The sequence below is a fragment of the Panthera onca genome, chromosome C2, assembly GCF_046562875.1.
Source record: "Panthera onca isolate mPanOnc1 chromosome C2, mPanOnc1 haplotype 2, whole genome shotgun sequence".
Lineage (NCBI taxonomy): Eukaryota > Metazoa > Chordata > Mammalia > Carnivora > Felidae > Panthera > Panthera onca.
The window spans coordinates 1,540,675-1,563,139 of NC_138347.1; the positions used below are offsets into that span (position 1 = coordinate 1,540,675).

At 57.1% G+C, this 22,465-nt stretch overlaps 1 protein-coding gene across 5 annotated transcripts in view; it reads right to left on the reverse strand.

Annotated features, from left to right (window-relative positions):
- The window catches only part of ADARB1 (adenosine deaminase RNA specific B1), a 137,847-nt gene that overhangs the window by 75,328 nt on the left and 40,054 nt on the right, over positions 1-22,465 (reverse strand). For 4 of the 5 annotated variants that reach the window (XM_060640611.3, XM_060640612.3, XM_060640616.3 and 1 more), the window contains one exon: positions 10,746-10,890. The exons of the other annotated variant lie outside the window; for it this stretch is intronic. The gene's annotated coding sequence lies outside the window, so the exon portion shown is untranslated. The remainder of the gene's footprint in view (positions 1-10,745; positions 10,891-22,465) is intronic. 5 annotated transcript variants of the gene reach the window in all.

The window sequence follows — 22,465 nt, forward strand, 5'->3', positions numbered from 1 at the left end:
AGATGAGTATAGTTTCAGTCTATTGGCAAAATTCCCCCACTCAATTAAAATCATAAGTTCAATTAAGCTTTTGCCATTTTCTTTTAAGGTAACTCTACCAAGGAATTTTACATTAAAATCAAAACCTACGTGTCTCAAATAAGTATAGCAGGTATCGGATTTGACAGGAAAAAAAGAAGAAGAAAAAAAGGCCCTTGAATCGAAGGCCCTATAATTAGCTCCAAAAGCCTAAAGGAACCTAAAGCTAAGGATGGCCCAGATGGCCCACGGATGGTGGCCCAGGTGGTCTGCAGATGGCCCAGGTGGCCCACGGATGGCCCAGGTGGTCCGCAGATGGCTCAGGTGGCCCACGGATGGCCCAGGTCGTCAGCAGATGGCCCAGATGGCCCACGGATGGTGGCCCAGGTGGTCTGCAGATGGCCCAGATGGCCCACGGATGGTGGCCCAGGTGGTCTGCAGATGGCCAAGGGGCCCTGGAGACATCCCAGGTGGCCCACAGATGGCTCAGGTGATCTGCACATGGCCGGGGGGGGGGGGGGGGGTGGGCAGAGATGGCTCAGGTGATCTGCAGATGGCCCAGATGGCCCGCAGATAGTGGCCCAGGTCGTCTGCAGATGGCCGAGAGGGCCCGCAGATGGCCCAGGTGAGCCCATGAATGAGTGCTGGCAATAGGGGATAACTCAAAGCCAGTAGGCCTGGGGCTACCAGGGAGAGCTCTAACTTCTTGCTACACACCGAAGGAAGGTTTGGAAAAAATATGGTGATCAAGTGTGAACATAAATTTGAAACGAAACGGGGGTATGTATTTGACAGTCATGGTTTAAGCAGGGATTTCTTTAAAGATGAGTTTTGGAAGCATTCTTTAAAAACAATGCATATTATTACTGATTATTAAAAAACCAAATAAAACACAAAACTTTTGAAATATAAACTAGAACTGGTTGGTCTTTCAAAGAAGACAAAGTGATTTTGCTCAATCTAGAATAGAAACCTCTGGCTAACTTCATCTATTTATAAATGATTCAGGGCTTTTTCCAGCTGGATGTGTATAAAGGAAGGAAGCCACATAAACATAGGTATGTACAAGGAACGTACAATATAGACAAAAATTTCTGATCTGATTGAAAACTCAAACAAGACTAAGTGGAGAAGAAAACAGTGGAAAAGGGATTAGAAACATGACAGCCCGGACTCACAGAGTGGAGAGCCAAAGGCACACACTTTGAGGATCCAAAAACCAGAACATATAAACCAGGAAGATATTCCACGTCACGATGGAAGAAAACATCCCAGAAATAAAGATCTGAATCAGCCACTGGACAGACACCCACGTGCGTAGAAAAGGTGATAGAAACAAAGAAAACTCACATATTTCTCATCAGTATTACTGAAATTCACAAATAAAGAATTCTAAGGGAATCGAGACCAACATAATCCAATTCCTGAGGAGATAAAGTCACGTCTGAGGACAGCGATGGAGTGTCACCAAATTCTCGGAAAGGGACAGTGTGACCTCCGAGCTGAGTTTCGGCCAAGCTGTTGTTCAACTGTTGGGGGGCAGGGGCCGGAGTCTTACCCAGAGGTGTCATCAGCACCTCCACCACCAAATCCGGGGTCCTGGTGCAGGCAGCCACAGGTCTCATGTCCCGTCTGTACAAGCCACGTGCACGAGGCACCTGGGGACTCACTCCTGCCCCCCGTCTGCCAGAGGCCTGCGGCGGGCAGGAAGGGGGCCCATCACCCTGAGCCTGGAGAGCTGGGTGCCAGCCTGAGCCAACACTCAGAGGGGTTCTGTTGCAGCACCACCTGCCCCCCCTCCCCGTACCCAAAGGCAACTCTATGCACTGAAGCCTCCCGTCAGTCTAAAATTCTAGAATTCTGTGCCTCGTAGACAGAATGTGAGCCAAGACTTTTAGCCCCCTGGATTACACCACAGACATTAGCAGTGGCCCAGCCAGGCCTGCCCCCCAGGATCCTGTCCCCACCACTGCTCAGCCACAGAAGAGAAGGCAGCCGCAGAAGGGCAGGACACCAGAGTGGGAGTATGGCTCCATTCGGCCAGGAAAGGACACGCAGAAGCCAGACAAGGGTTCACAGGAGATTTTAAAACGAAAATATTTATATTACTCCTTCACTTCACGATGGCAACTCTTCACTAAAGATCGAACACACACACACACACACACACACACACACACACACACACTTTGGCTAACTTAATCTTATTAAAATTGGCAATTTGTTAGCAGTATTAAAAACAAGACAGCAGTCTCCAAAATGGAGTCACTTATGCTAAGCCCCACGTCACCAAACCGAGACTTCACCTGATTCCGGCTCTGACCTCTCCCAGAAATGGGATCTCAGAGTCCGTGAGGAGTCACCCGGTCAGCACGAGCGAGGTCATCGGTGGCAGATCCCCACGGTCCCCTGGAGGAGAGTGACCTCGCCCAGCTAAGATGTTTTGCCCGGGGCAGCCTCCTCGCCCTGCTCCCTTCTGCACAGGACAGTCTGTCGTGCGTGCAGCGAGCTGGAGCTTTCTGTCTGTCTGCTGCGCTGCCTGCTGCCTGGTTCGGGATCCCTGGAGAAAGCCAACCAGACCTCCAAAATTCACTCAGCTGGGTTTTGTTTAACACCACACATTCAAACTTGATGGTACAGGCTTCTTTTTTTGTATCCTATCTTAACTATTACCTATTCAAAACACTTAATAAAACAGTAGAATCACAAAATTATGTTACACGTAAATTACGTAAGTAACAATTTTTTAAATACTGGAACAGATTATGAAATTTTACCTTCCAGTTCCACAACACAGCTAAGCCCCCTCCATAGACTCAATTATTTAAATGCACAAATTATTTGAGACAATTTAATTTGCACATCGTATCAGTCCCTGAACTAAATCACTTAGAAGTGTTTCACAGCACTGCTTCACGGGTCCTTCAAGATGGTAAAAGAAAGCCAGTGAACAGAAACTTTCCTGAAGGAAGGCGGTATCTGGGCTCACAGAGGAAACGCGCAGAGACCGCACTGGGGGTTTTCCTTTAGAAGCTGCTACTCGCCGTCCTGGACGACCCTACAGCACCACCTACTGTCCACACTGCCCGCTCGAGAGGCCCAGCGAGCGCTCTTGGCGGCCTGTCACGGTCACTCTGTGGCCATGAAGGATGAAGAGTCCGAGCGGGCAGGAGGGAAGCCCTGGGAGGAGGGCGGGCTCCGCGTCTCGACGACAGCGGTGGCGGGCTAAGGACACGCTTGTCGGAACGTGGCAAAGCCCACTTGTCCCCGTGGCCACCGCTGCCACCCCTCCACACGGAGGAGGAGCCTGGGCAGGGAGGCCCAGGAAGGTGCCCAAGGACACAGAGCTCCTACGAGGACGGCCACGCCCCTCACGCTCTCCCCACGGCCCAGACAGCACAGCACGAGGAGCGGGAAAAGGAACAATCGCACGGAAAAGGCACGGTCCGATTATAAATAAACTGCCGAGGCCCGGCCTTCCACAACGAGTCCGGCGCACTAAGGGAGGAGCCATTAGCATGCTCCTTGGCACACAGGACAGCGATGGCCCCGTGTGCTGCGTCTCGCCACCTGGTCCGAACACCGACCGGCCCGGGAATCCAGAGACCTACGGCCAGCGCCACCTCAGTTAGAAAGGCAAAGCCTGTGGGCGACGCATTTTCATCAAAAACCTAAGTTGGGTAACCTGCCTGTGAAAGCATCGCTTGCAGAAAAGCTGAAATACAACACAGGTCTGGCCTCCCCTCCACCCCTCCACCCCCCAGGCTCCGCCCCTCCCTCCCCTGCCCCGCCCCCTCCCCTCCACACTGGGGCAGACTCCCGCCCTCCACTCCCCCCGCCCGGCCCCCTCCACACTCCCTCCCACGTGGCACACCCACACCCACCCGCCCCTGCTCAGCAGCCCCCCTGCCCCGTGCCCACCTCCCCAGGAAGACACCACCGTACTTTTCAAGACTCGGTCCCACCGCACCCCTCAAAGCTCACCCTGTCCGGACAATAAGCCACCTCCCTCCTGCCCCCACTTCTGTCACAATGTCAGTGGACACCACTGCCCCACCAGTGGCAGCCCCTCTCCCAGGCCTCCTGGAGCTGCTAGGCAGGAGTGAGTGCGAGACCCCCGAGCCCCCTCTAGGCGCCTCAAAGGGGAGCGGCCCTCTGTCCTCCCAGGCGAGGGTGCCCCGAGGCCACGCGTGTGCTCCAGCCCCAGGGCCCCAGCCCCAGGAGGACGGCCCGTGGAGCCCCGGCTTTCTGCACACACCGCTCTGGGGGCAATCCGCCACCTGCCGGGATCTCCTCGCCCTCCCTGCTGCCCACCGCACGGGGTGGCAGCTGTCCCCCAGGGTGCTGGCGTTCCTAGCGGTCCTGTCCTGGGGAAAGCCTTCACGGAAAACAGAAGGAACCGAGTGGAGAGCACCAGACTTCCCTGCCTCTACACGCGAAACCCCGCTGCTTTCTTTCACACGTCACAGGTAAGTGTGGGGATCCAGAATTTCACAGCCGGCCCTGCCCCGGGCACAAAACAGCAAGAGAATTACCAACCAACTCTAGCTACTTCGGGGATCTATGATTCCCCATCCAACAACGTACAGGCACTTGAACTATCTTTTCAAGTCATTCTTTTACGGTTAATTGGGTATTTTTTTTGTCCCTTTGTAAACTTACAGCCACAACACAGAAAAACCGGGAATACCACCGCTTTTTAGACATTTTTCAAACTTGACACTGTTTAAACCAAGTTGCACTCAGATCTGTCCGTGTTTTGAATGGAAAGCAAGCCCACATCACTACTCCCCGCTGTGCGCCGTCTACAAGCTGCCCCGGCCCGCGGCCACCCGCGGGCCTGCCGCTGCCCCAAGGGGTCTGGAGAAGAGAAGCCAGGGGAGGGCCGTGCCCCACCGCAGTGTGGTGACCTCTCCTGGGTCCTCGCTCAAATGCCACCCCCTGGGAGAGGCCGTCACCCCTCCCTCTGCTGCTGTCTCCCACCCGGAAAGGGGGCCGTTCTCTGCTCCCACCAGGTGCCATCGGGCCTGTCCCAACGGCCCGGGCCAGAGCCCGCCCGCAGGTGCCAGTGCGCGTTTGCTGGATCGACGAAAGAGTGCGGCCGGGACGCGGCACAGAGCTTTCTGTAATGTTGCCACAGGCTCCCCAAACTAGAATTCCCAGCCTAACCACCCCCGGAGCTCTATGACTCCCTGGTGCAAACGCTGATGCCACTTAATTGCACCACTTGACGTCACCGTCCCCAAATCTGCTGCGTCTGTGGCTCTGACCGGGCCGTCCCCCGCCTCACCCGGGCTGCGGAAAAGAGGGGCGCCCCGTGACGCAGAACAGCAGGAGACTGGGAGGCCTGTCCGCATGTGGGAGCAAGAGCAGGAGGCCAGAGAGCTCCCGAGAGTCCGGGGGCCCTGCCGCCACAGGGGAGAGGAGAGGCGTGTGCGCCTCCCGCACCCCCAACCTGCTGCCGGGTGAGCCGGTCTTCCCGCCCCTGCCCGGCACCCGCTGCACCCGGGGCAGCCACAGGAGGAAGAGTGGCGAGGCTGCCTCGTGTGGCCTGCCGTGTGCGGGCGCGGGTCCCTCGTGCCCCTCCTGCTCATACCTAGCTCCCCCGTGGCCGCCGGCCTCGGAAGCCCAGGCACCTCGGAGGGGAGCGCTCCGCTTCACCCCATATCACCCAGGACCCCCGAGGAGCGTGAGGGGAAGGCAGCGCAGGGGGCACGTCACCCGAGGCCCTCAGATCACGCCCCCGCGGCCACCTGCACGTCACCTGTACCTTCGCCCGATCCAGAGGCTCGCGTCCCGCCCCGCGCGCCGTTCTTCCTCCAGTCTAACAAAACGTGAGTGTAGACGGCGGGTCCCTCAGCCCCAGAAAGGCCCTCTGGCGTCCGCCACCGCCTCGCGGCTTCGCTGGGGGCCGGGTGTCGCGAGCTTCTGTCTCCCCCAGTCCTCCGCCTCCTCGGCAGCCATGCTTCCCGGTGGGTCCCGGTTGGCCTTCTGCCCTTAAGTCACAGTTGTCACGGGTCACCTGCACTTCCTCCGCCTCTTTACGGTGCTAAGGTCCCCGCAACCGGGCGCGCCGTCAGGACGGCTCCGTGCGAGCTGGAGCTGTGGGCAGAGCAGGGACCGAGGACACGTGTCCCCGCCGTCGGGCCGGGACGCTCCACTCCGAAGACCCCGTCACGGCACGGTCGTCCTGAGGCCCCGCGGGGCGCAGCGCGCACAAGGAGCCCCGGACAGGACCCCGCGCGGCAGCCTCGGCCCTCACAGCAGGCGCACGACCGCTTCTGCGAAGGTCAGGCGGCGAGTTCCGCGGGGTCTGCGGCCGCGCACAGTCTCTGCTGCGCGTTCTGCTTTTGCCACTTTGTCCCCAAATCCCTTGAAGATGCAAAAGCCGTTCTTTGCTTCAGACTCTGGAGGGAGGACCCACCTGGCCGCCCGCAGGGAGGTCTCTGCCAGGCCTCAGGGGCACGCGGCTGTCGCCCAGGAGGCCGGGGCGCGGCTCTTTGGCACGTCACCTTCACCCAGGCGGGCCCCGAGAACAAAGATGCCAAGGTGCCCCTCACCTTCACGCGCCCATCCCAGCCCCTAGTAGACTCCGTGGGTTCGCCGAGCGAGCAAGTGAGCACCTTTCACGTGCCTGTTAGCTATTTCCTTAGATTCCGTCTTTTGTGAAAATGCCGTGCAAGCGTCGTGTCCCCGATTCCACCGCACCCTCTCGTCCTTCCTGACTTGCGGGAATCTTCGTGTATCGTAGACTGGAAACTCAGCCAGGCCTCGGTACTTGCCCGTCAGGTCCACACTCCTGGCGGCCCACACCCCCGTCAGGTACACGTCTCTGTCAGCCACACACCCCTGGTGGTACACACGCCTGTCGGGTACACACTCCTGGGGGTACACACCCATCGGGTGATTCCTCGTGCAGCGACAGAAAGCTAATCCCTAGCACCGCAGCTCTCGACCTTCGAGGCAGAGTCGGGGTCCACACCTCTGGGCGTATGCGGCATCCGTAGACACTGTCCAGTCGTCCTGGGAGGTGAGTCGGGGCCGTGGGGGTCGCACGTGCACGGCCTCTAAGGCCCTCGGCCCCACGGGCAGGCATCAGGTGAGGCGGGGAGGTGACCGGGACGCCCACGGCTGCTGTTGCTTCGGGAAGCCGCGGGTGCCTCTTCACCGTCTGCTTCCTCGGGGCGCGCACGGAAGCCCCTTCGCTTCCACCCCCGGCCCGTGATCTGGCCGACTCTGCCTTCGAGGCTGGAAGGCAAGGGTGTTCGACGGCACGTCCTCTCACTGAGCCTTCCGCACCCGGGAACCGACACCAGCGCTGAGGCGCGTTCGCCCCTCTGACCGTGAGCGTGGCGCACGGGCTCAGTGAGAACGGCCCCCTCCCACCTGGCGGAGCTGGCCAAGACGGCGCGCCCTACACCCGCGGGGTCCCCTCGGGAAACACGTCTCGCTCCCCACAGACCTTCCGGGAAGCCGGAGGGTCCGCTCCGGCTGTGGGACCACCACGTCCCCGGGGAAGCGGATCCGGCAGGACGCGGCCTTCCTTACAAGCCATCGAGGCTACGAGGCCTCCGCTCGGGACACGGGGCTTCACCCCCACCCCCCGGCTTCCGAGATCCTGAACCGAGGGGTGGGGTGGGGGGGAGCGGCGGCTGCGGGCTCCGCAGGGCAGAGGCTGCCGGAAGGGCATCCCACTTCCCACGGAGCTCCGGGCGGGACGCACTCGCGGACTCGGGTGCTGCCCTAGATCCGGGACCTCACAGCAGAGCCACAGACACGTTAACACCTCCTGGCAAAGTGATGCCAGCGACTTGGCCAGACACACAGACACCTTCTCGGCGACGATAACCGATGCCAGAAAAAACACACGGAATCGCTTCTCATTCTCAGCCCAATTTTATTTCAGAAACTCTCGGGAACGCCTACAAGAGAAAGCGTCATCTGTGCTCAACAGGTTACTTCAACCCTTAAACCGCTTTAAAGGGGAAAACCGTCAAGCTTTTGCCACAACACACAGGGATTCAGAACTCGGTGCCGTTGCAACTTGCAACTTGAACCCGACAGCCCGCGTTAGTATGACGAGCAGGCCTGGATCACTCTCACACTGCTCGCTGTCCCGGAGCCCACCGCTGCCTCTGCCGTGAGCCGGAGAGGCCACACGCGACAGCCGGGCGGTGCCTGTGTCAACCTGGAGGACAGCCCTGCCACGGCGCCACGCGCTCAGGACGCCGTGCTCCCTCCCACCACCACTGACTCTGCTCAGCCAAGGCCCCCAGAGAACTCCGTCCCGGCCGAGTGTCGCGGGGAGGGCAGCGGCTGCTCATCGCGGTGCCGGGGTGTTTCTGGAGCTCTGTGCACAGGGGGCCCTGCGTGGGACACCCAGGACCGTCCCAGAAACACACGGTGGGGAGGCCGCTCACGATCCACCAGCCCAGAGCCTCGCCTCGTTTTATATGTGAGCGTGAAGCATTTCTCCGTGTTTTTAACACACGCCCAACGGTCCCGAAGCGTAACTACCATGCGAAGACAGGGAAGGCCGTGCCCAGCTTCTCTCAGAACCCACAGGCCGTAACCACTTCCGAGACTGACGGAAGCCAGCCCTCGCGGCTACCTGCTCATACGGGCACGCACCACGTGGTTCTGCCGAGAACATCAGTGCCTGAGAACTGAGTACTGAGTACCGCGTATGTCTCGACTCAAGACGCCTTTATTATGCATTCTCAATTTCTCTTTTACTAAATTTGGGCATTCTACTGCTTTTTAAAATTATGCGGTGATAATTATATAAAGCAGTACCTGCTGTGAATTTCACTGAGAATAAAAAGGAGGAGTTCGTGAACACTTGTTACGGGAAAAACCTTTGGGGGTGTGTGTGTGGCCATGAGAAACACAGGGGAACTTCCAAGTTCGAACAGGAGTCCACGCTTCCCCAGCCCCTCTCCCAAGGCGCGCCGCTGGGGAGGGGCCGCAGGGCCTCCTCTGGGTGACCCCCGAGCCACCCCAGCCTCGGCAGACACCGTCACGCGTTAAGACACAAGAAACAGCTTCAATCTTTTCACGGAGGGCAAGAGCAGCCACCATGCCCAAAACTAAAAATAGAGCCGCGCTCACGGTGCTCCCGCCAGGAAGCAAAAGAACTCTGGGGAAACGTGGTGGCAGAGCAAGGCTAACAGTGACGAGTGCTCCCTAATAAAGACTTGTTCTAGCCAAAACCCTTCGTGTTTACTTTTCTTTTTCAAACCACACTGAAAAAGGAAAGTTACAGTACATCAGACTATCTGGTGCCAAAATTAGCTTTCATTTTATGAAAGAAATTCAAAATTCCTACTCTGCAGCTAAAACATCTACTGAAAGCCCGAAGAAGGAGATATAGTTCACAACGCTGCTGTATTTTACAACTTCCGGGCCTTTAATTCTGCTTTCTCGGCACATGTTTTAGAGCTCTCCTGTGGGCCTGATCATTTTCTGTATGCCTTTAAAGACAATTCATTTGTGCAAAGGATTACAGATAATTCACTTCTCCGACGCGCGCTTGCATTATATAAAAATACTTGCGTTTGGCATACATGGCAGAACTGAGGGGGCAGCTGACTGCCCTGGCACGACGTGTAGGTCACAGACTCCACTACACTCAGCAGCACTGAAGGACGGTGTCCTTTCAGACTCGGCCAGCTCCGTGCTGCTCAGCTCCTGCCCATAAACTCTAGTCACAGACCCGCTGATTTCCAATCTCTCGCCTGGCTACCAGAAGAGCCTCAGCTGAAACAGGCCCCGCCCACGGGCACAGCAAAGGGAAATGACCTTAATTTTGCCCTTTCCATACTCTCGCCGCTCTTGTGCCGAAAAGCGGGGGAGGGCTGGGGGGCAACAGCTACAGACAAAGCAAACCCTGTTTTACCAGTCTCCCTGGGAGCCAGTTTCCTCACATTCCTGGCATTTACAGACACAGAAAGGACCGGTGGGCCTTACCAGACACACACGTAGAGCCCAGTGGCCAGACGTGGGTGCACCTGTGCCCCCCAGAGATGGCAAGTGCCCCTCTCCCCGCCGTGGGCTCTGCGCCCACTCCTTCCCTCATTGCCCAGGACAGGCGGGCTATTGTCAGCATCTACGGAATGGCTGAATGGACGCGGGTGCCCGCCAGTGCCCGGTAAGCATCCAGCAGCCCTCTGCCGACTCCTTCCTCACACTTCTTCCCCATGACAAGACCTCCTTGAGTGTGTAAAACCCAACTTTCTTCAGTTAGTCACTCTGCAGGCCATAAAATAATCTTACGTGGTACTAGATTTACCCAGATTTTAATATTTGCCTCAACTTCTCTCAAAAGCAGATGGCTGAGTCACATAATAGTCGCCAAGAATTAAGTGCTAGATAAGTCTTCTTTTAGTCCATCAACGGAAACCGTTTACAGTAAAAAGCTTTACAGCGGGTCTAGTCCAGCGCCTGGCATGGGGCACAGCCTCGCACGGCGGTGACCGGAGGCCGCACTTGGCCACACAGCCACTGGAGGGCAGCAGCGCGCCGACCTGGACCCGCAGCCGGGCGGGCAGGTTTGTGCAGGCCGCAGCGGGGTGATGAAAGAATTAACAGTAACAAATAATCTGCTGGAAGACACTCAATAAAACACATTTGAAAAGGCAAACAGGCTTAATTAATCAGTTGACATCAAGCAAAAGGCGTTTTTAATCAGTCAAATAGCAACAGATTTCTGCAGGGTTTTACCTTACCGGTAGATTAGTTTCTGCGTTTGCTCGACCCCGAGGCAAAGCTCCCTCCGGTGCAGGCAGGACGCGATGACCCGGACCGGGGCTCGAGCAGTGTTTCCTCCAATCACTGCCGCAGATCTCCACGCCCAGCCTGAGACACTTCACTCTGTGTCACGGAAAGACTCAATTACTTCCAATTAATTTAAAAGCCTTTTCACCACTTCAGAAGCGAATTCTAATAATAAATACTGTTAATTAAAAATCCTCTTCCTAAATACAAGATTCAATTATTGTGATGGTGTTAAGGTCTTTTTAAAGCAGAGACACAACAACCGATCACCCTTCACCCCACCCGTCACCCTCCAGGGTCCGCTCGCCACACCCCAGCACAAACAGCAGCAGCCCACACGCGAAGGCATGTCCTTAACACCTTCTGCACAATAAAATGCCACGTGCACACGGGGGCACACGCACACGCCTAAGTACAGACACGAGCGACGCACGGATCCCGGGACCTCCCCGGCCCCTTCCAGCCCAGGCTCAGAAGCTACGACCGTCCACGCGTCTGGAGGCAGAGGCTGTGAAACACCTCCAGGTTGTCTCCTCTCAGCCTAAAAATACTGCCAACTAGGAAGTCATTAAAGAGAAGACTTCAATGTGCTCACATACTGACGGAACCTAAATATCCAACGTTAACATTTCCTTTTGGAAAAGCAAACCGAGGGGCGCCTGGGTGGCTCAGTCAGTTGAGCGTCCGACTTTGGCTCAGGTCATGATCTCGCGGTTTGTGGGTTCGAGCCTCGCGTCGGGCTCTGTACTGATGGTTCGGAGCCTGGAGCCTGCTTCGCATTCTGTGTCTGCCTCTCTCTCTGCCCCTCCCCCACTCATGCTCTGTCTCTCTCTCTCTCTCTCTCAAAAATAAACATTTTTTAAAAATTAAAAAAAAAAAGCACAGCGATATCCACGTAAAGGGCACGACCACACCGGGCTTCTCCAGGGCACAGCTACCGGCTGGCGTCTGTGGGGAAGAGTGTGCGGGCCCTGAGTGGGTGTCCACAAGACGCGGTGAGTGTAGACTGGTGCCTCGCTGAACCCGGAAGGGCCCTAACTCTTCAGGCTCCGCCCGGTGAGCACACACCTCCCTGGGGCCACCTGCCCCAGCTGAAGGTCCTCGGGGGTGAGCACTGCCCAGCCTCCACATCTCTCAGCTGGGACGTGTGTGTAAGACACGGTCCCCCGTGTTCTGTGATGTTGCCACCAGGTCTAGTGGGCACTGACGACAATGGCCTATCAGCCTGGGATTACGGGCCACACGCTCACCCTGCCAGCACAGAGCCTCCAGGGCCAGGCACACAGGTCTGGGCATGCCATCCCCGACCCCATTAGTGCCCTGCTGGTCCCATCTCCACACCCAGGTGAGGAGAAGAAAGGAAGGGGTGCCACCATGCTTGCCCCCGCCCCCTGTCCCTCAACGCCACCCCCACCCGATCAGAACCCCGCTGGCAGCTCCTCCCCCGGCCGGAGAGTGTGCAGGAGATACAGCAGGCTCCTCGGCAAAGGACGCAGAACAGGAGGCCCCTGCAGCCCGAGGAAAGGGAAGGACGATACGTGAGCCACCAAGAGGTCAGAAGTCATTTTACCAACCTGAGTCCACAGGCAGCACAGAAGAAGGGAGACGGCAGGACGAACAGGAGCGAGACCCACAGAACTGGGTTCTGGTGGTCCCGCTGGGAGCCGCTGGGTGGAAGTCTGACCGGGCCCAGGACAGCCCACCGCCGCTCCCTGGGGAGCCGGACCCGCAGGGCCAGGGGACGTCTGCAAACCGCGAAGCTGAGATAGGAGGAACCGGAGTGGCCGAGGCTGACGCCCGACTCTGCCGCCACAAGGCCGAGTGCCTAGGTCCCAGTGCAGTGACACAGGGGACGAGCGCCGTGTGAGCCGCCGCGGGGACCGAACAGACCAGCAGGTACAGAGTACCTGACCCAGTGACAGCGAGAGTCACAGCAAGAGCACGACAGAGGGTGCGCAAAGGAGGCTCTTGTCACAGAGGTAGGAGAGGACAGCAGCTGGCGGAGGGCGGAGAGCGGTGCCACGATCGCACAACGGTCCCGCGTGGGACGCCATCCCAATGAGTCTGAGCCACCCCCTCTGGCGCCCAGGAAGCATCGAGAACAGCCTGAGTCCCAGTGACATCAGGCGGAGCTCATGCCCACCCACTGTGTGAGGCACCCAGAGTCTAACAACCGGGGCATATCTGGAAAGAGTCCATGTGTTTCTAAGTTAGCTGGTACTCTTTTTTTTTAATTTTTTTGCATGTTTATTTATTTTTGAGAGAGAGAAAAAGACGGGGGGGGGGCAGAGAGAGAGGGAGACACAGCATCCAAAGCAGGCTCCAGCCTCCGAACTGTCAGCACAGAGCCCAACACGGGGCTCGAACTCACGAACCGTGAGATCATGACCTGAGCCAAAGTTGGATGCTCAACTGACTGAGCCCCCAGGCGCCCCTGGCTGGTACTCTTCTAAATCATCCACAGACAAAAGGAAATGATCACAGTACAAAACAGAAAACATTGAGAACGAGAAACAAAGATCACACATGGAAATGTGTGGTGTGCAGCTAAGGCAGTACCCAGAGGGAAACACGTAGCCTGATGCTCACGCGTCTGGAAAAGGGAAAAAGCCCACGAACCCCGCCTCGGTAAGTCAGGGGGACAAACAAGCCCCAAGCAAGTGGGAGGGAAAAGGAAGAGATTAAACCTGCGTTAATCACCTGTAACGGCAGGCACAGGCACACAGACCGACGTTGGCAAGGCTGACGAGAATGCACAGAGAAGACAGAGAGGACACTGGCTTAGCCAGCCTGCATCGAAGAAAGGACAGCGAGTGATGTGAAGTGACACCTCTACCATAGAGTGAAGTGGTCCTATAAAGGCGTCCCTGAGCGTCTCAGCAGGCCTTGGGACCAGGACCATGGGGCAGATGGACTAGGAGAGTCCCGGGGGTACCGGGCCCTCGCTTTTGGCCCTGAGAGCACGCAGTTGTGGGTCTATGCAGAGCCCCAGGCAGGTGCTCCCCACGGTCCTCAAGAGGCCTCCTTGGACAAGATGTGCAGGATGTTGACAAGAACTCAGAAACCCAGCCAACAGCTAGGACCATCGCTGCAGACACACGGGCCACCTCCAGCCATCTGAAGGATCACTGTCGAGGCCCCAGTGCCAGGGGCACAGACAGACCGTCCCCTGCCCTGCTCCCGGCCTGTCTGGGTCATGAACATAATCAAATCGTGGCTGTTCTAGGCCATGAAGTTGGGGTCTTGGTGGGGAGGAGGGAATGTTAGGCAGCAAGAGATACCAGAACAGAATTATCACTCTGAATTCTCGCAACATTACATATATAAGAGAGTATTAAGAACTTTATTTTGAAAATTTTGTAAACTTAGGTACAATGAGCAAATTCCAAGAAAAACAGTTTATCAAAGCTGACAGGAGGAAAGAGAAAATCTGACTCGATGACAGACCAGAGTCAGGAAATAATCACGTACAGTGTCAGCCAAACTGTCTCACGAATGCAGATGTAAAAACGCCCCGAAGAAAATGCCAGCAAACTCGACCCCACCATCTTTCTAGAGCTGGCACCCAGCTGGCTGGATTTCCTGCGGGCACAGACAAACGGGTGGGCGCACGGAACCTGGCTGCCGCAGCCGCCACACTACTGTCCAGAGGCTTCCCAGGCGCCCCGGAATGGGCGTGGCTGCGGGGACCGGGCGCCGTCCAGGAGCACGAGGGGGGCCACCCCACGCGGTGTCCGGGACCGACCTGGGCGACGGCCACGTGGGCACACCGGACTTCTCCTACCCAGGCACTCTTCTGTGGGACCGAACCAGCCCACGACACAGACGCGCTAGGACACGATGAGGCACCGGGACCCGACAGAGGCCAGCAGCGCCCGGCCCCACACAGCAGCGCGGACGCGACACGGCAGCGCAGACGCGGGGGGCCCCCCGCCGTCACCCCGCCCTTGCTCACGTGAGGCCGCCGACAACAGCACAGCCCGCCAACCACCTGCAGCAGGAGGAAGGGAGCTGAGGGGCTGCCCGTGCCGACGGCCACAGGCCAGGGAGCCGGGCCAGGCGGCGAGAGAAACCACGGAGGAAGCAGCACAGGGAGACCGTGCTTCACGGGCGAGCAAGCGAGTGGGCCAAGCGGGGCTGAGTTCTAATCCAGCCCCTTCTCAGTGCGCCTGGATCGTCCCTGAGACGTAGACAGGGAATTAGGTGACCGAGAGCCCGAAGGGGCTGGAGTGGGGGGTGGGGCCCGCAGGGCAGCCCAGCTCAGCTGGCACCGGCGCCTTTCCGGAACTTTCTCACAGAGACTGCTCCTGGGCTCAGGACAGCGTCCTCTGAAAACAGGATGACCCCGAATTAGCCACACTGGTCTCTGCAAAGGATTTGTACCCAACTACCTGCTAACAAAAGGAAACTCAAATGCCACGGCAAAGCTGATAACATAGGGGTCATACGGGATTCGGCATGCTCGTACCGACCGCAAGTGTGGGACCATTTGGGTCACTCAACACCTGATGGGTCTGCTGTGCCAATAAGAATTGCATGAAACAATTGCATTTGCTTTTAAGGTGATATTTATCATTATAATTCAATTAGACTCTGGAAATCAGGGCTAAACACTCCCATTTTCTACCTTGTAGATGCACAAAACCATTACAAGAGTATGCAGTGAAACAGAAACGCTCAACTGAGTAGACTCTGATGTTTGCCGACACCAATTATCTCAAGATACAAAGGCTTAATTTGCTCAAGACAAGTGAAGAAAATCAGATCAGCGGTCAACGGAAGGATGCTAAGACAAGGAAGCATTCTTCCTCACTTCTGATATGGTTTCCATTCTCAGTGCTTAACCAGTCCTAAAAATCGGTGCCCCCAGAAGCAGGACCAGAAGCCGGTGGGAAGTGAGCCCAGGGCCACCAGTGGGGCCTGAGTCGTGAGCCCGGGGGCTCCGGAAGGACACGGCGATGCCCCGTAGCTGAGATGAGCACACAGGAGGGCCCATCACGAGGCTTCTGGTGAGGAGGGGGCCGGGAGGCCTCTCGGCAGGAGGCACCAAACATGCACCTCAGGAAGAAGCAGCGACCCAGCGTGTTTTCAGAAAGATGGTTCTGTTGGCTCTGTGGGCAACGGCTGGAGGGCTGAGACCCGAGGCGGGGAGGACAGCCAGGGACAGAGGGATGACCACGTGGAGAACACCACCGGTGGGTGACTCCAAGGATCCTGACTCTGTTAAAGGGGTGGATGGAGTTTTCAATGACATGAGAAAATCAAAAGAAAAGAGGAAATCTGAGACGATAGGTGTTTTTCAATTGTCCTGAGCTGCAAAAACCTTCCAAGTAGATTAACTACAGTCATTGATGTTTCAACTTCCACAGTGACCAGACCTTCCCTGGCTACCTGAGGTTTCAGAAGGGTAAAGTCGATCCTAGTTTAATACTACGGGGAGAGGTAAAGTCTTTACGTGGTAACATAATAATGAACCCTTAACATGCAAGAACATTCAAATATTAGACTGTGAATCCCAAGAGCAGGGAACTGGCCATGAAGGTACCTTCAAGAAGTCAGTGCTTAATAAAGAGGCTGGGGAGGAGGGCACAAGGCTCCATTGCACTTGCTGCTTCTGTAAAGGAAAAGAAATGCAGGAGGAAATAACGGTCTCGCCAGAGGTCGTGGTTTAATTTAAATTTTTTTATATTATTTAAATTCAATTGAGGAAGCCGTCTGCACGGCAGACTGTTCGGTGGTACTAGAGAGCCCATCTGCTTCGTTGCCCCTGAGCAGGGGCCAGTCCGGCAAGAGCGAGCGGGACAGCATCCGAGGCGCAGAACGCGGGACTCACCTCAGTCGGGAAGACCGAAGTCCAAGGCGCTGCTCCCACGGGACCCTGGTGCCGCCGCCTAGACCGCCTCAGCCCCATTGGCCCTTCTTTCCGTTCCCCGGCATTTTGGTCTTAACGGACCAACCAAAATGGACTTTGCCATGTCTTCTACTAACTGAATTAAATATATTCCAAGGATATTCCATGTCCTTAGCAAGTAAGAGGAAAGACCACTTTAGAATGAACTCTGACGGATACAACACGGATGAATCTCTAAGTAACGACGAGCAGTGAAAGAAGCCAGACCAAAACAGTACCTATTGTCTGGCCCCAGTGATTGGGAGCTCTAGAAAATGCAGAGGGATCTTTAGAGACAGAAAGTAAAGGAGTGGAGGTCGGGTGGGGGTGGGGGGGGGGGGAGGGTCCCGGGGGTGCAAGTGACCTTCAGAGGCCATGGGCACACTCACCTCCTTCACTGTGACAGTGGTCTCACCAGTGTCTCAACATTACTAAATTTCACACTTTAAAATATGTGCAGTGTTTTGTTATCAATTATATCTCAAAAAAGCTGGCTTTAAGAAAGACTACTTTGGGGGTGCCTGGGTGGCTCAGTCGGTTAAGCACCCAACTCTTGGTTTCAGCTCGGGTCATGATCTCGCAGTTCGTGGGTTCAAGCCCCATGTTGGGCTCTGTGCTGATAGGGTGGAGCCTGCTTGGGACTTTCTCTCTCAAAAATAAATAAACATTTTCTTAAAAAGAATAGTTTGTTTTATATTTTAAAACCCTTCATCTTATTTTGTAAAGTGAATTAGTAAACATTAGTGAAAACATTTTTATGACCTGAGGGAAAACATTATTTTTTTAAACTCTGAATAATCTAATGTTTTATGGGAAACTAAACCTCACTGCAAACATTAAAACAACTCATTAAGTAGGCCAGGGAGCTCTCCCTATCCAGCTACACTTTACTGTCGTACGACCATTCCCAGAGGGACCCAATGGTGCCAACACTAGGAATGAGCTCTGTGTCTCCAGAGAGAAGGCAACTGCGGGGGGGGGGGGGGGGGGGAGGGGAGGTGGCAGGTTGGGGGTGGAGACAGAGACAGAGACACAGAGCGGGGAGGGGGGCGAGCACTCGAGGGCATTGCTCTGCACCTGCTCTCCCGCATTCGGGTCCAGCAGGGCGTGTGGCCCTGGTGTCAGGGGCAGCACCCACATCTTCCCAGCCCAGGAGACGAAAGTCTCAGTTCATGGCTCGGTGCGGGGCGCCTGAATCACCGGGATGGCAGGCGGGGAAGGACAGATACGCAGGGTGTGGGAGGTGCTCTGAGCCCTCCCTGGCCTGGGCACCTGCTCCCATCAGGACGACCACCCACCCTTTGTCCCCATACATCAAAACAACCCAAAAAGGCCAACGGGCCAGAAGAGGCGCCTCTGCTACAGGGGAGCATGCTGGTGTGGTGGCAGGGCCTCCAGACGGGGGCTTCCGGTCCTGGTTCTCGGCACCTCTGCAGGTGGGCTTGCTTACCAGGCATCAGGAAGTGGAGGTCTTCTGAGTGGGGCTTGGGGCCTCTGTTTTCCGTGACCAACGAGGTTATGTGTTAGAGATCCCCCCACACTAAAGGAGAGGGGGCGCCTGGGGGGTTCAGGGGGTTAAGCGTCTGACTCTTGATCTCTGCTCAGCTCATGATCGCATGGTTTTGTGGGTTCGAGCCCCGCATCGGGCTCTACGCTGACAGCACGGACCTGCTTGGGATCCTCTCTCCCTCTCTCTCTGCCCCTCCCCTGTTCGCCCGTGCACATGCCCTCTCTTTTCTGCAGGGGGTAAACATCCCGCAGAGAAGAACCGGGTGAGGAGCAGCGCCCCACAGAGGCGCCTCCACTACCTGTGTCCTGAGCGGAAAACAGCCAAGGAATTCAACAGCACTGCCGCTCCACACGGGATCATCACAGCGTGGACCGAAAACACGTGCAGCGAAATCTCTCCGGGGAAAAGCAGCACATAGACCCCTACCCCCCGGGCCGGCTGTTCTTTGCTAACCCGCACCGCGTCTTGTTCCGGTGACCCGAGGAGGCCTGCGGAAATCCAGAGTGACAGCAGGCCATCCGCCACGTCAGCGGGATGAATAATACATCTGTGTATAAAAAAGACTCCAGGGAACCCCAGGAACTGTAACCAATATTTGCTACCAGGCAATGAGACTAACGGTGCCTCTTTCTTCCTGTTTCGCATCTCCGCAAAGTACGCCCAGCGTACGGTGAGCGTATTTTGTTTTCAAATAAAACAAAATCTCTTACGAGAAACTCAGAAACAAGAAGCGTCCTTCAAAGATGCTGCCAGCGAGCTCAGGCACAGGGCCTGCCCGGACCCCTCCCCTCAGACAAGGCCAATTTCCAGACGGATCCTGTGATAAAACAGCTCCCACCAGCAGCTGTCCTGTGCTGAGCCCCAGGGGCGCTGGTCCTGAGGACAGGAGGACGTGGGGACCCGCAGCCCAGGCCATCTTACCCGGCACCCCCAGAAAGCACTTGTCCTTCCCCCCAGCACCCACCCTCACGCAAAGGACCCAGTCTCCACCGGTAAAGCCAGCATGCAGCTCCTCACGCGAAGAGGCCATGTGGCAAATAGGGCTCTTCGGCTTTTGGCTCTGCAGGAAAGGATCAAACAAAGCCCTCTGAGGGAGGAGTCCTCGTCCCTAACAATTAGGCGGGTACCCTTGCCCCAGGCCTTCAGAGACACTGAACCCCCCTGAGCAAGGCCAGGGCTCTTGGGCTCACCGCCCCGACACCGTGGGTTGGGTAACGGCCCGGCAGGCCGCGCGGCGGGTGAAGCTGGAGGGCGAGCGCCCCCTCCTCGCACACCCCTCACACACGTCACAGCTGCGAGCAGAGTGCAGGACTCGTGCAGGAACGCTGGGGTTTCACGGCTACAAATAAAACCAGCTCTCTCTACAACTAAACTCACGTACCGACTACGCAAAGTTCAAACCCCAAGGATGCGGGAAAAGGGGTCGACTCCCGTTGAGGCCAAAGACACGTGCCCACAGGAAGTCACAACCTTAGCTACACGACTCAGGTGAACGGCGCATGGTTGCATCCGCCGCCCCCGCGTGACCTCTGAGCGGGTTCCGGCTGTGCCCTGCCGGGGAGGACGCGGGCCACCCAGAGCCTCCGCGGGAGCTGCCCGCCACCCCGGCCCGAGCGCCCAGCGAGGACACCGGCATGCCACACAGCTGCCGTACCTGCCCGCCGGCCCCAACTCTGTGGCCGGCAGCCGGACATCAGGACTCGAGTGCGTCACCTCCTCCTGACCACCGCGGGAGATCAGACATCCAAAATCATGCACTTTTGCACTTCTGGGAGGAGGGAACAGGACTAAGCTCACAACGCCGTCCATCACCAGCTGACTGGGCCCCCACAAAGCTCGCCTGTGAGCAGGTTCGGACCGCGAGCTGGAGAAGCGTGCCTCCCGAAGGCCGCCCTGCTTTACAGCGGCTGCTGTTGAGGAACAGCTCCGGGCCCCCCTGCCCGGCAAGCCCTGGCCTCTGTACACGAACGACATTGGGACCCACACGCCCGCAGTTAGCAACGGAGCTGGGCTCGTCTGCTTGAAAGTCCAGCTCCCCAGTGCCTGGTGCCTCGGGCTTCCTCTCCCGGGATCCGGGGCTGCCGGCAGTGCCTCCCGCACGGGGTTATTTCAAAGGACTGAACAGAATGCTCAATATTGCTGGCTGCTAACGGGACAGTAACAGCCACCTAAACCAGTACTTGGCAACCGGACCGGAGCTGACCAGGGAGCCCAGACACCCCGTCATCATCAACAGCTAAGTGACAAACGGTCTTCAGGTTTGTTTCAGCGTGATCACACCTGTACAAGGTTCAGCTCACGCCCCACCTCCTCTGGGAAGACCTTGCGCTCGCAAAGTTCTCCCAGTGAGTGAGGAGGCCCCCGGCCCCCAGACGGTCAGATGGCCTCACCCCGGCGCCTCCAGGACCAAACCCAGCACCGTCCTGACACACGCCCTGGGGTTGCAGTGGGCTCCGTGGAAAAGGCCGTCACAGCGGCTCTCCCACACCTGCCACGGGCACGGCAATGCCCCCGCGTCCTCCCGACACCCCTGATCAACTCCGCTGCCTTCCTACTGCTGCTCCAGCCGCAGGGCTGCAGGCCTTTTAAGGGAGGAACAGAGCCTCCCCCTGCCCTCAGGCCCGTGGCGAGGGAGCGCCTGCTGTTTAGGTGCTAATGTGACTGGTACGCGGGGTATGTCTACTAATCCTAACATCCATTAAAAGGAAACTTTAAGCCGCGACCGTGTGAGATCACATGCTTCTCGATTTACAAAAGAATTCTAGTCCTTCAGCAGCTGTTTCAAAGTACTTTTAACTAACTAAACATTCATCTTCTCATCTGTGATATGTATACATGACTAATCATAACAGTGGATCGCTTAGAAAAGTAAAAGCCAATTGCGACTTCCAACTTGAAATCTCTGAAAAATTTATAAAGTGGCTAAGCTAAACTGACCCCTGCACTTGGCAAGGAAGAGCTAACGGGCTGCAACCGTGCCGACCGTGGGCAGCTCGTTTATACGGTGACGGATGGCGAACCTCTCAGTAGGTCAGGCACACGCCAGGCGGGCAGGAGCCTGGCAGGCGAGGCCGCGGACCACATCCCAGAGCCTCGGGCAGACGGGCTCAGCCTCCCCGGGGCACCTTCCTAGGCAGGATCGAGGGCGCCAGGTTTAAGAGACCAAGTTCTACAGGCACCTCCTTTCAAGACCCTTTAAAAATAGGCAAGGAAAGAATTGAGGGCAAAATGAATAATTAACAGCTTACAAAATATTTTTAAATTTTATTAACACATTTTATTCCCCCAACTAGCCCTGGGGAAGGGACTCAAGCAAGGCAGGTAGATCCCTTTCTCATGGACAAATAAACTAAACGGTACAAAGATGATGCTTGAAATACGTAGAGGTTCTGCCTCCAGCTGCAGACCTTCTGTTACCCCTGTAGCCCCCCGACCCGGGCTGCGGCACAGGGGACACACGGGAGGCCCCCCCGGGCTGCGGCACAGGGGACACATGGGTGCCCTCCCTCTGGGCTGGCACTGGAGACACATGGGAGGCCCCTCTGGGCTGCAGCACAGAAGACACATGGGAGGTCCCTCTGGCCTGTGGCACAGGGGACACATGGGAGGCACCTCTGGGCTGGCACAGGGGACACAGGGGATGCACCTCTGGGCTGTGGCACAGGGGACGCATGGGTGCCCTCCCTCTGGGCTGGCACAGGGGACGCACGGGAGGCCCCTCTGGGCTGTGGCACAGGGGACGCACGGGAGCCCCGCTCCCCCAACCCCGGGCTGTGGCACAGGAGACAAACAGGACCCTTTACGACTCATAGTTCATCTGTCAACCACCTGGTGACCCTCGGGGCCTCGGGGGTGGCTGCTCTGGGATCACGGCCCGTCCACCCAGGACGTCCAGTTCACCGCTGCATCTTGTGGTAATTACCAACCGCAGGCCCTTTCACTCTCAAAAGTGTCCCCATTGCAGCAGTATACCGCCCGGCCACCCACTTTAACACAAGCCCGTGTCCCCAAACCAGAGGTGAGAGAGGGGCTCACGGAGGACTGCCAGCCACCCCCCTGCCCACCTCACGGCAGGCGGACGATCCTCGTGCCCCTTTCCACCCAACTGCACTTAGGACAGAAGGCGCGTCTCGCGGAGCAGCTCTGCTTGGAGGTGAACCTGAGGTAAGGGCTCCCCGGTGACCGCCCGGCCCCCGCCCAGGCGGCCCGGGAGGAAGAGGAGAGCAGCGCTGCGAGCAGTCCCAGAGCGCAGGGAAGGGAGGTGGGTCTCC